We start from the raw sequence: 13,956 nt of genomic DNA on the forward strand, positions 1-13,956 counted from the left end.
GGTCTGCCACAATTTGGACCCTGAAAGAAAAATATATTAAAAGAAAAACCACCGAGAAGCTTCTTTGGCTATTTTGATGCTTTATGGATGGAGTGCTGGCCCTGTTATCTTGGGCGTAATTTGTTTTCAAGAACTGTGATTTACATTTCATCGGGATTTACACCTTTTAGAGCTACGCGCGGGTTGAGAAGTAGGCAGCGGTAATGAATGTTCTACATCCCCACCAGAAGAGCAGGGAGGAGGCGGCGGCGGGGGGCTGTGGTGGTGGTGGTGGTGGGGGGTTCAAACGATTTCCAAGTCCTCAAGTGGAGAGGATTACAATTACAATTAAAAATCAAAAGCCCTGTGTGTCCATCAAACGACTGCCCATAACCCTTTTGTGTACCTACTGCCAAATAATGGCAGCTAGTAGAAGGGTTGGCAGATGCAAAACGCTTTCCGGCTTAATTGTGGCGTATTACCGGAGCTTGTTCGTCGGGGATATTATGCAATGAGTGTTATTTTAGGCAAGATCGCGGGTTCCTAAATGGCATGCTAATGCGAGCCGCTTGGCAGCACGTTAAAGAAAATCCATGCATCACCATTAAAAACAACAGCGGGGGCCAGTGGCAAAGTTCAATCATCTTGTTTTGGATACAGGCCTTGATGTACAGCGGAAAAGTTCAGCGCCGACTCCAGCTGCTGCACAGGTAGAAAACGGTCACAGCGGAAATATAAAAGGTGGATTTGGAAAAAAAAATAAAGTAATATCCGCGTTTTGTGAGGCGGACGCAGAATTGCCTTTCAAATACGATGGAAAAATTTGCACAAAACCACCAAAAGCTTTTGCTTTATGAGTGTTTTTACCTGCAAATAAGACATAAATCTCTATAACAATTACAGGACTTTGCAGCAGCGTGCCAATTAACAACAAATACTGCCTCAATGCACTTTACAGGATAGACCGATCTAATTGATATTCAGAGGCATACCATGAGATAAACCCAGTGATACTGACAGATTTACAGTCAGTCACATACGTCCTGATTATATTCTAGTTACAACGTAATGCATTCAAATGTAGCTTATTACGGCTATTGGTAAAAACTTTTATTTTAGGAAAAAGACATTTAAAGCAGAGGATGAAATGCCCTTGTTTTTGATGTGATTCCAAAAACAGGATGGTAAAACTCTCAGAAATGATGTTCATAACAAAAATGGTACTTTTCTTTGTTTTGGCCAAGAGTGTTTTTGCTCTCAGAAGAAGATGGAAAGCTTAGAAATCCGACTCCCTTAAGCATCAAGGTTTTACCAGGGACAGCGAACCCTCATAACGTTTTACATTTGCTAATTAAACCTTCTTTGCTTACGTTCTGTGGGTCTCATTTAGAGACAAATCAAAAGCTTGCAGATTCCTGCTAGTGTTTTACCAGATACACAAATCATTTGACAAAAATAAATAAATACATGAAAAATAAAAATAAAAACTGCTTGGATGGTGAAATTTCACAATGTTAACAGCAATGAATAAATAAATAGGTCATTGCATCGACTTTTAACTATGAATCCGTTTTTCTTTACCTTCAAAGTATATAAAAAAAAAAGACCTAGAAACTTTAGAGCATTACGACTCGTTTACACTATTATCTAAAGATTTGTGACCAAATTACCAGGTAATGCTTAACATTAACAAAATTACACGCAGCACTCTCTCGGAATCTCCATTAGTGATCCGATTTTAGCAGATCACTTACAGTATGAAATTTAAAACAAGGCGATGCTTAAATTAGCAACATTGATTCACAAGAATAAAAAAAAAGTAATTACTCTATAACCAAATGTTTTACCTTCAAAATGGGATGCAGAACTCAAATTCATCCCAACTGCAGCTGGCATTATTTTCATTCAGAATGCATTTTTACCAGATGCTGAACTTTTATGGCAAAAAAATACGGATTTCAAATGGAAATGAGGGCACATTTATGATAATGAACAACAGTTCTAGCAACTCGTTTTTTCCTCGTCAAAATAAGAGACTGGAGATTTGCATTTAGGTTTTTTTTACCCTCATTCTAGGAGGATAAAGTCCCAATCCAACCTTGTTTCTCACGGTTTAAGTTGTTTGAAACCATATATAATTATTATCTGACTGTAGTTGAGCCACTAGGTTATTTCCTCCTGTAGTGTTCTAAATTGTCAATGCACAAGTACTTTACCTGAATGGCATGTCCTCTTGTCTTTCCCATCTTGAAGACTGAGGTGAAAGACAAGCCATTTATAATTGCAGGAGACACCAAGTTCTGTTGCGGGGGTTTGATAATTCAACATAGATCTTGAATGAATGTTTGAAAAACAAGACGTGGGTCCTCAGGTGGTTCATGTAACTTTCCAAATTTACAAATTACAGGACAATCTGATCAACCATCCCTATGGAAAATATATGCAACACTCAATTTATTGGCATTTTTTAAGTCCCACCATTCTGGGCACCGATATTTGATATTTTTAAATAATTGTTTTATTTATGGTGGAGTGTTTTTTCCCCGTTTGCTAAACACATGAACTTACAGTAACGCTGGAGTTTTTCTACTTTTCTTACAAAGGGGTTGTGGTTCTGCTTCCAGGGAGGTTATTGGAAATCTAAAACAAAATAACTTATCGAGTAATATTTGAGACTCTTAAAGTTTTTTTTTTTTTTTAGTTTTTTTTTTTAATTGCACAAGTGTTGGTTTCATTACCTCACTAAACTTTTCCTTCCGTGTCCCATCTGCCTCCTTCCTCCGTTGCTTCTCCAACCCACCTCCCCTTCTTGCTCCTTCTACCCTCCTCTCCGCTTTCCACGCATCTTAATCATTGGCATTATTCCCCGGCAATCCAGATCACAACATGTTACATAATTCTTTGTTTATCATTTTCTCGCCAGTCAGTGGAATTATGTAAAACGCGCTCCGCGGCTGTAACAGAATGGCGCATTATTCCAACACGTTTGCGTTACTCAGAGGCAGGGTGGTCCACTTTAAACGAGAAATTTACACTTAAAATGTCACACGAGTTATCCACATTTTAAAACAGCGTATTTATTATGTTCAATTTGGGTGACTCCTGAACCGGGGTGCTTCGAGTGCTTCCTTCCCCCCTTTTTTTCTGTGAGCTGACATGGCACCTGAAGAATTGCTTATTTATTTATTTATTTATTTATTTATTTATTTATTTATTTATTTATTTTATTTTACAATGAAACATCATTTAATTTTTGTTGAAATAATTCAGTCATTAACTGGCAGTTTTAAACCTGCAGCTTCTTGAAAGAAGAGAAAAAAAAAGAAAGACGATGCGGAATTAACTGCCTTCTTGCCATTCACCCCCGGCGGGCCTTTTTTCTTTCCTTCTTTTTTTTTTTTTTGGCAAATTCTAACACGATCATCTTCATTCAGAGAGGTGCGACGTGTGAATGGACGAAAAAGCCTTTAATATGGATGACGCGGGTTCGAATCCCAGTCGTGTAACGCGCAGTGCCCAAGTCTTTAGGAGGGTTTTGACGTGGCGACCCCCTGAAGGTGCTCCGAAGTGCCCTTAGTAGCCTACCCGTCTTCAGTCAGCTATCGTGGGGGGAAGGATCGTTCGCCACAAAAATATATATCTTTCCATTTAAATTATTCAATAAACAGCAAATATGAGCCCTTAAACCACTGTTAGGTTATATGGTAGCGTTGGAGTTCACATGCAGATGTTCGGAGCGGTTCTGCAGCAGCCGGTCCATCTGTGTTACAGTGGGCTGCTTAGTGAGCGCCTGCGCGGAGGGGAGGCATAATCAGGCATATGGACGATTTATCAAGAAGGATTACCCTGCCCTATAAATTAGTACGTGCCAATGGCAATGCTGGCTGAAGAAAAGGGCTGAAGTGGGGTAATAAAAAGACATCCGGCTTCACAACAAGAGGTGAGAAATTATACCTCACGCCACGCCACAAGTGGAGCATCTGTAAAGTATATTTCTCTGTTGAGTTTCAAGTAATGAAGTAAGATTTTTTGGAACAGGGTGCTCAATACTTGTTCTAAGCATTACAAGTGGTGACAATTAAATGGGTTCCCTCGTTTTTCAATCACTATTTCCTAACTTTCAGCACACCGTTTATGATATATATCATATATATATATATATATATAATATATATCTTCAGATATAGATATATATATATATATATAATATCTCATATATATATATCTTTCCTTTCATATGTGTTTTGCTTGTTCTCTGAGGGAAACATTGTTACTTCTACAGGGAGTCTTCGCTCAACAGGCTGGTCTTTTGAGTTTTCTCTCATCTTAGACTGACATCTAGTGGCCACTGATGGAACGGCACCCAAAGTCTACTCTACATTATGTAGCTCTTTTCAAGTCTAATTACAGATATGCTCAGTTTAAGAGACTCTGAAAGAAGCTAAATAAAAACAATAACATTAATTGACCTTTAGATTCTCGTCAAGTTGACTGGGTTCCTCTGTGGTATGGAATTTGATTTTAGTACTTCTGGATTAGTATGGAAACAGAACATAAGAGTATGAAAAAGAAATATTTCCACACTTTATTCCCGGTTCCGCTGTCTAAAAGCTGTCATTTATTTGATCATTCCTTCTTTGTGTTTTTTTGTTGTTCCTTCATTGTGTCCTTTTTTCATTCCTTTACTCATGCCATTCCTTCAATCCCTTTCTCTTTCCCTCCCTTTCTTTCTTGTTTTCTTTCCTATTTCCCTCTCCCTCTTCCTTCCTTTCCTTGTGTCCTTCCACCCTACCTTCCTTATGTCCAAATAAGGACATCCTTGAACATCCTTCATCCCTCCTTCTAATTCCTTTCTGAGGCCCTTCTTCTTCTGTGCTTCTTTCCTTACTTGTGTCCTTCCTCCCTCCTTTCTATGTTTCCTCATGTCTTTTCCTCATGTCCTCCATTCCTTACCCTTCCTCACTTCTTTCCTCATGTACTTTCCTCATTTAAGTTCTTCTTCCTTTGCTTGTTCCTTCTCCCTCTATGTATTATTTCCTTATTTCTGCTGTTTTCTTTCTTTGTGTCCTCTCTCCCTTTTCCCTTAATGTATTTGCTTGCATCCTTAGTATCTCTGGCTTTTACAGCTTCCATGTTTGTATTTGGGCTACCCAATTATATACACTAAAGAGATCCACAACATCTGACGGACGTTTACATAAATATTAGTTATGTTATCTTTACTTGCTGACCATGCAATGAAGCTCTTCGGTACATGTGGTGGAGCATCGTCCTGCTCAAAAGTCCTGGTCTGCTTGAAGAGGGTGTCTAGTTAAAACTGCCAATAGGTTTTGGTGTTGATTTTGAGCCCATCTTCAACCAGAAAAGATCCAACTAGCTCCTCTTCAATAATACCAACCTCCACCTTGCTAGAGTCAGACCTGAAGTAGAGCTCTCTGACAATCACTTGTCCAGCATCGCTCCCATCCAGCCTGGCCTTTCAAGAGTCACTCTCCTATCATCACTCCACAAATCCTTTAACAAAAAATACGTCTTTAGATATTTCTTGGCCCAGTCTTGATGTTTCACGACTGTTGTTCAGTGGTGGTTTGGGTTTCAGCCTGCTTTACCATATCTTTGGTAAAGGCAACAGGTCTATAAAGCTCTATAATGCTTGGATCTCCACACTACTCCAGGCATTTCCAATTAAGAAAGCTTCCTGGATGGGAAGCAAAACGCCTTCAGCTTCAGAATAGAAGTCCAGTAGTTTTGTGTTTTTTAACCTTTTTTAGATGGAAAATAACCCAATCAAAGTATTTGAAAAAGTAATTTCCCCCTAAAGCTAAAAACTGGCTGTGCCACCCTTGGACACAAGTGTGAAAAGCAATTGCAATAGATGAACTGTTTACATCCCTACGGGGGACTGTTGGCCCACTCTTTATTGCAGAATTGTTTTAATGAAGCCATATTGGAGGGTTTTCCAGGATGAACTGCCTGTTTAGGGTCATGCTACTGCATTGCAATTAGATTCAAGCCCAGACTTTGATTAGAACACTCCAACACCTTCTTTGTGTTTTGTTTTGAGTCATTCAGAAATAAATATCCATCCAAATGTGCATGCTGAACTGACGGCCAGGTATTCTCCTTCAGGATTTTCTGCTAGCCCCATTTGAGCTGGAAATGTATCAAATTTAGGAACATCTCTGGCTTTAACAGTAAGACTGGTTCTAGATTTTCAAAATATTTTTTATTGCAAAGCGGAAGATGGTTTTATTATCAACAGCTTAATTAGGTAAACTACAATGTATAAAAAAAAACTCAAAACAAAATTTGGAAGCAATTTTACATCAAGTAATGTGTTTAGTGAAGTGACAGCATATGAATTTCATCCTCTTCTAAATCTTTTTTTTTTCTTTTTACTTAAAAGGGATACCCTTTTTTTCAAATGACAGTTAAAAAATTGGTTTTAAATATATAGATTGGGGAACCTGTTTCCGAATATTTACAACCAACTATTTTTCTCTCTCATATTAACATCTTAGAAATTTTTAGAACAAACCTCTTTTAGTTTGTTTTGTATTTCCCACTCCTTGAAACAGCTCTAGAGATTTTCTGTTGTGCATTTTTGAATCAAATCTTGCCCTCATTTTTTTACTGCAAAAAACAAACAAACAAAAACAAAAATGAAACTTAAAAGAACGTACCAGGAATATAGCATAACGTAGCCGCACATTCACTTCCACACCTCTAATAGATTCAGCCTAATCTGCTTCTGTTTGCTCTTGCCTGTGTGTTACCTCTATCGCCGTGTGGGTGGTTAGGATTGATTAACAATAACAGCAGCTGACTGAGCAGGAATAATTCACCAAAAACAAAGCATCTGTAAATCAAGAGGGCCCGCCATGAGAGACCAAGGCAACAGAAGCACGGTACCGCCGTTTCCTGTGTTTCGATGCCGCCTAATTGAAGCTTTGTCACGTAGATCGGCGGCGGGGAAGCTTCAAAGGCTAGCGGGGGTCCGGCGACAACACACGGCTCGCCACCTTTGATGTGGGCTGCTTCTTCTGCGTGCGGGGCTTTGATACAAGAGGTCGGCATTGGTGTTGGAGAGGCCTTGGCGGACACAGTCGGTATCTGGGAAAGAGGAGAGGCTGGGACATGACAGGAGACAAGAGGGAAGAACACAAGGGTGCTGAAGTGGCTGGGATTCATATTCATTCTCAGGGATCCCTGTAAACACAGGGGTATATTGACTCTATCATTTCCTTTCCATAATAAAGACATCACTCAGAAGCAGCTTCTAGAAACAGGAAACTTTTCATGATGGAAGGTTTGTTGTGGGACCCAAACACAAAAAGACGCCGACAGCCGTGGAATGTAGTCAAGGTAGGGTTTGGCTCCAGTGGATTGAGTTAAGCTGTTATAGTTTGGGTAAGATGGATGCGAACTTAGGTATCCAATGGAGGCTTGATGTAAATTCCAGTGACCAAGAGACACAAGGTAAGCACAGGAAATATGGAAGAGGATAGCGCGTAAGAGACCTAGATCAGGGGTTCCAAAAGTAGGAGGTCACGAAACTCCTCTTGCAGGGTCATGAGATGATTTGATGGTGATGTGCTACAAAGATTTAGCATTTCCTTATTTGTGAAACAGACATCAAACTATAGCTTTACAGGATGCTCCACATTTCTTATGTTAATGTGGGGGAGGCTGGAATTTTTTGTAAGAGTTATTTTACTCTAAATATTACTTTATTACCACAGAAAGCTCCCAGGACCTGACTTGATTGAGCCTTCCTTCTTAAAACTGGCAGCTGATTTTATAGCAGAGTCCATTTTTTTAATCTTTCAATTGAAAACAAGGACATCCCATCTATTTTGAAATCTGCTTTTGTCCTTCCTTTATTAAAAGGAGGTGATCTATCAGTTCTTATGAATTATAGGCCAATTTCAAATTTATATGTTTTATCCAAAATTCTCAAGTCTCTTTGAAAGAGTTCCTCTGTTTAAATGAAATCCTTTCTAAATATCAAGTTTAACTAAAGCACTATCACTGCTAGTATGAAGGTGATAAATTACATAATTGTAGCACTTGATGAAAAATAGTACTGTACTTCACTCTTTATTGATCTTTCAAAAGCTTTTGACACTGCAGACCATGCTATCTTAAAACGCATGCTACTTCTGGACTGGACTGTCAGAGCATGCGGTTGCTTGGTTGTCAAACTATTTAGAAAGCACGTCCCAGTGTATAAAATGTGAGGGTCTCTGTTCTGACTTTGTTACTGTTCACAAGGGTGTTCCACAAGGATCTGTTTTGGGGCCCCTCTTATTTATCTTGTACATCAACAATGTTGAACAAAATGTCTCTGATGCTAATATGCATTTTTATGCTGATGATACTAGCATTACTATGTATTGCTTTGGGTCATCTCTTGGACAGGCGGTTAATTCCCTACAGCAACTCTTTGTTGCTGTACAGTATTCATTTATTAATCTTAAATTATTCTTAATGCTGACATGACAAAGTTAATGTTTTCAAATCATAAGAAGGTGCCTCAAACCCTGCCAGTAGTGTCCACTCTGGAGGGGAATGTCATTGAAGTGGTATATGAATATAAATACCTTGGAATTGGAATTTATGACTCCCTCACCTTAAAACCTTTTATTGATAAACTTGTGAAGAAAGGAAAACTTAAATTGGGTTTCTTCTTTCGTAATAAGACATGTTTTTCTTTTGGAGTAAAAAAGCGCCTCGTCTCTGCCACGTTTTTATCGGTTTTAAATTATGGAGACCTTTTTTTTTAAGAATGCTACTTCTTCATGTCTTCAAATGTTGGACTCTGTTTACCATGCTTTATTGAGGTTCATCACAAACTGTAGAGCCATGACACGTCACTGTGACCTGTACTCTCAGGTGGGTTGGCCTTCCCTCTCTACGAGGAGACAGTGTCATTGTTACACTTTTATTTAAAAGGCCCTTCTTGGATTACTGCTCTCTTACATTTGTACCTTACTTTCACAGAAAAGCATGGCCTCTTATGCCCTCAGATTTGAGAAGGACTCAATTATCTGTAATTGTTTTACTTGATATGTTTTTTATGCACCTGTCATTTAATCTGATGTATCTCTGTTCAATATGTAACTTTGCTGCCTTTTGGCAAGGACTCCCTTGAAAAAGAGGTTTTTAATTTAAAATGAAAAAAAGAAAAAAGGTTTCTATCTTTTAATTCACTGTTTGCATTTATCTGACATTGTATGGCGATAACAGCAAGTAAACCCACCGAGGCTCATTCTTTGGGAACCCTATGCATTCCCAATCCAGAGGGGATATTCAGTCACCTCCAATAGGGACAGAGGGGAGGGTCCCACAAAACCTTATTTAGGCAATAAGGCCTGGAGACGTCACTCCCCATGCCTGTAAACCCAAGCTGAGCGGGCTTGGAAGAAAAGAGCTCAACAGACTTTACTGTTGAGTGAACAGGAGACAGACCTAGAGGCAAAAACAAGCCCCAAAGGGAACAATATTGTTAAATTATCAATTTAAAGAATGAATAGGATTCCTTTCAAATGTACCATAAAGTCTCTCATGACTCTTTTGTCATTCCTTGTAAAAGAAATTGACGGGTGTTTCAGTAGTTTTGATTAACTTTATATATATATATATATATATATATATATATATATAATATAGATATATATAGAGTAGATTATCTTATATATATATTTATATATAGAGTATATATATTATATATATATATATAAATATATGAATAATATAATATAATATACTATATATATATATATATATATATATAATATATATATTATATTATATTATATTATATATATATATATATATATATATATATATATATGGCAGCTATTATAGGAATTTGATTAAGCGAGCCAAAGTGAGGTAATGAGGGATATTACTCTTAAATTCTGTTTTTAAATGAAACTTATAATACAAAGCATATTAGCTGGAAATTGTGCTATACTTACAAATAACTGTTATTTATTTATTTCACTTTCATTGGCCAAAAATATGACCACTAGAAGGAATGGAAGTCACCCACATTTATTGGGAGGATACTGATTGAACCAAAAGCCAGAAATAAATCAATCAATAAAAATCATTTAATCAACCTAGAGCAATTTATACTGGTTTCTATAAACCCTCTCTGTGATGAAAAACACAAAACATCTAAAAATGACATCTAGTCATGTCATTATTTAAATGGAATGCTTTTTTCAGGAAAATGTTGTTTTTTCCAATTGAAGAAAAACATCTACAAATTCATTATAGTCCGTCCTGGCCCATTTTCTTTTTCAATGTTGGACATTGGTGAGCAGATGGGCTACAGCCACAGAAGGCTAAAATGGATGCTTCACATGTCCGCTAAGGTCATTAAAACTGAGGCGACTGTTAAAACCTGACTGGAAAAATATTCCCTGGTCCAATGGGTCTCAGTATCACCTCTGATGTTCAGATAGCAGGATCAAAATCTGGTGTAGACAACAAAAAATATGGATCTATCTTGCAATATATCAACTATTCAGGCAGGTTGTGGTGTTACGATAGTATGGGATTTTGTCTTGGCATACATTGCGTCCTTAAGTAACTGTAAAGTATTGTTTAAATGCCAGTACTGTTGCTGGCCATGTACTGTCCCTTATGGCCACAACATACCAATCACCTGATGGCTTCTTCCACCAGGAAACGCTACATGTCAAAACAATCAAATTAATTTAAACAGGTTCCGTGAAGATGACGATTAGTTTACTTTACACCAACGGTCTTCTATGTCACCACAGTTTAATCTGACAGATCATTGGGAAGTAGTGCAACTGGACAAGCAGATCCAAAGCAACTGCATGATGCTCTCACGGTAATAAAAACTGAGATCTCTGGAGATTGGTTTTGACACCTTGTTGAATCTATGGTCGTCTGTATTTATCATTGGGACTTTGTACTTTCCACTGAAATTTGTCTTCTGTGTTTAACCCATCATTTAAGGAGCAGTGGACTGCTGAAACCAGGAAACTTCCAGCCTTCCTAAGATGAGAGCACCCTGCTCTAAACTAGACCCAATCTCCTCTGACCCCAGCTCTGAGTCCCATCAAGAATTAAGGAACTTCTGAAGGCAAAAGGGGGTTCAATCCAGTACCAGCAAGGTGTACCTGGTCAAGTGGCAAGTCAGTGTGCACCAAGTAGATCTCTTCAGGGGATACGCATATAGACCTTTATGGAGGACATGCTAAATGTATTTCTGTAAGGCATTCCAGGGGTATAAACTTCAGTATCAGTTGACTATAAGATTCATGGTCAAACAGAACTGTAAATAAACATTTTAACAGTTTCTTTCAAACCCCTAGGTGACTAATAATATTGACTCCTAGAACCTGTTCCACACACTCACACATGCACACAGACGGAGGTGGTAAAAAGAGGTAATTGATCTCTAGTTTTGCTTCATTTAACATGAAAGAAAGGTCCCTTTTCATTCAAACTCTATCCACTTAAAGCATTCACAGGTGATCCATATTGACAAGGGCTGAATGATGCCAGAAAGCACTTGTGAAGACATTAATAAAGTCTTTGGAAGACGAATGTTCCAACTGTAAGGGTTTGTTCTCTTCCACCTTTATATATACGTCCATGACTGAGCTTTGATCTTTGAACCAGTGACACATGGTCGAAACCTCCTTTCCCTTTTGTACCAGACTGGTAACTACCTTTAACTCACTCCTCAAATGTCTTTTCAAAGTCGGTTCTTTTGTTTTTAGAAATAAAAGGGTAGGAAGTCAACATGAAGAGGTAAGGAGACATTGACAAACATGGTAATCAATAGAAACCATCTAAAACTGAGAGGGCTCTGGAGAGTGCCAGCTGTTGAGGTGACCTAACAGGGTTAAATGCTTAATGCTGTTGAATATTTCTATCTACTAATTGGAATCATGGTAGGCTAATTAGGAAAAAAACTTAGCAAGCCACGGCTTATGGCAGGCCAAGCTTTTACTATCATTGAGCTTCAAAATGTTTAAGAATCAGTGTTTGAACCTGTCAGTTAAAAATGGTCATCACTAAAAGAGCTTCTATATTTGAGTCACACTCTCCGTATTCACACACCGATGTAAGGATAGGCAGGCAACTATAGGACGAGCAAGTCTCCCATGGACACATCAACATAGGGTGGAATCTACGTAATAATGATTGCAAAACAACTATTTTTCCAATAGAGCTACAGCAGCCCAAAGTGTTGATAGAAAGTCCTATCATAGCCGCTACCTTTGCTGTTGATGTTAATCAAGCCTCCCTTTGCATACTGTAGAAGAGACCCTTGACATAAAACTATTTCTAAGAGCAGATAGCCAAGATTTTGTGCCACAATTGGTTATACAGGTGTTTTATCTTTTTTTATCTTAAAAAAGCCTTGCTTAAAAATATATATATATATATATATATATTAGGGCTGGGCAAGTTAACGCGTTAATTTCGCGTTAATTCATTAGACTATTAACGGCGATATTTATTTTATCGCGCATTAACGCATGTTGCTCACATGCTTTCAGTCAGTGTCAGTCAGCACGCGCGCTGACTGCAGCGCGCTCCCCCTCCCCTCTCGTACATGGCTCAGCGGCGCCAGCCAATCAGCACGCAGGCTCAGCCTGGCCCGCCCACTCAGCTCTCACACAAACTTAATACACAAACAGCTGAGAGAGACCGCAGCAGCGAAAAAACATGAACGGGGAAGTAGCACCGTTTGGCTTTATTTTAATACCGTAAATGAAATCAAGCTGTATGTTTTGTAAAAAGCCGGTTCATTTCAGTGGAAACACAACAAATTTATCTAAGCACGTGAAAAAACATGAAAACGTCGAGCCCCAGAAACGGAGAGAGGAGACGAAACTTCTCTAACTGCCGACAGACCCACATACGTCTCTGACTGAGGCGTTTCAGTCCTCCATGGGACATCCAGGTAGATCAGTGGATGGATGGATGGATGGATGGATGGATGGATGGATGGATGGATGGATGGATGGATGGATGGATGGATGGATGGATGTTACTGGAGCCCACACATAACATATAATTAAGACCTTGAAAGAACCCAGTACATATATTAAAAAGTGTTACTTAAGATAAGATAACATTAGCTAATCCTTTTTTTATCCCACGACGGGGAAATGTATAGGATTAAAGCAACAGGCAGGTGCACACAACACAGACAAAATTACATAAGGATTGAAATATATAAGAGGTGGATTAGCGAAAAAACACTGAACATAACATTATTATTATTATTATTATTATTATTTAATTGTAATAATAAAATAAAAACCACAAAACCCAAAAGGTCAACAGTTTCATGATACATCAAGCTTAGGGACTGGCTAATATACAGCAGGTCAAAAAAGGCCATATTTTGGCTGCAGTGCTTGCTGTTCTCTTATGAAGAAAAGATCAACTAGTGCACTAAATTCAATGAACAATGAATTTAATTTAATTTTAGAGTTTAATTTAGTGAAATTCAATGAATTTCACTAAATTAAACTCTGGACTATGATGGCTAAATGACTAATCATGACGCCCTGATGTTTACACAATGTGTAAATAAATTTGTAAATAAATACCATGCCGATATTTTTTTTGCCTCTTAAACAAAGAAAAACATGGTATTAGGCATTAATAAAAATTTTACATTTCAATAAAGTCATAAGTTTTATTGTTCGCTTTTTCACTCTCTCTCACACACACACATCTAATTCTGAGCTTTCACACCAACAATAACTTCTTTGAATATTTTTGCTTGCTGTTTATATCCATATTCATACAGTTTAAGCCTGGAAAAAGGTTTTAAATCTCCAGGTCATTCCAGTCTTACACTTTTCTTGCAACTGGGCAGGAGCTTAATACCTTGAATGAGACTGTTTAGCAACTGTTTAGTAACTCCAGGTCCTTCGTTTGGCAACGTAATTCAGCCTTAGTTTGTCA

Source organism: Fundulus heteroclitus, chromosome 24 (genome assembly GCF_011125445.2).
Source record: "Fundulus heteroclitus isolate FHET01 chromosome 24, MU-UCD_Fhet_4.1, whole genome shotgun sequence".
Classification (NCBI taxonomy): domain Eukaryota; kingdom Metazoa; phylum Chordata; class Actinopteri; order Cyprinodontiformes; family Fundulidae; genus Fundulus; species Fundulus heteroclitus.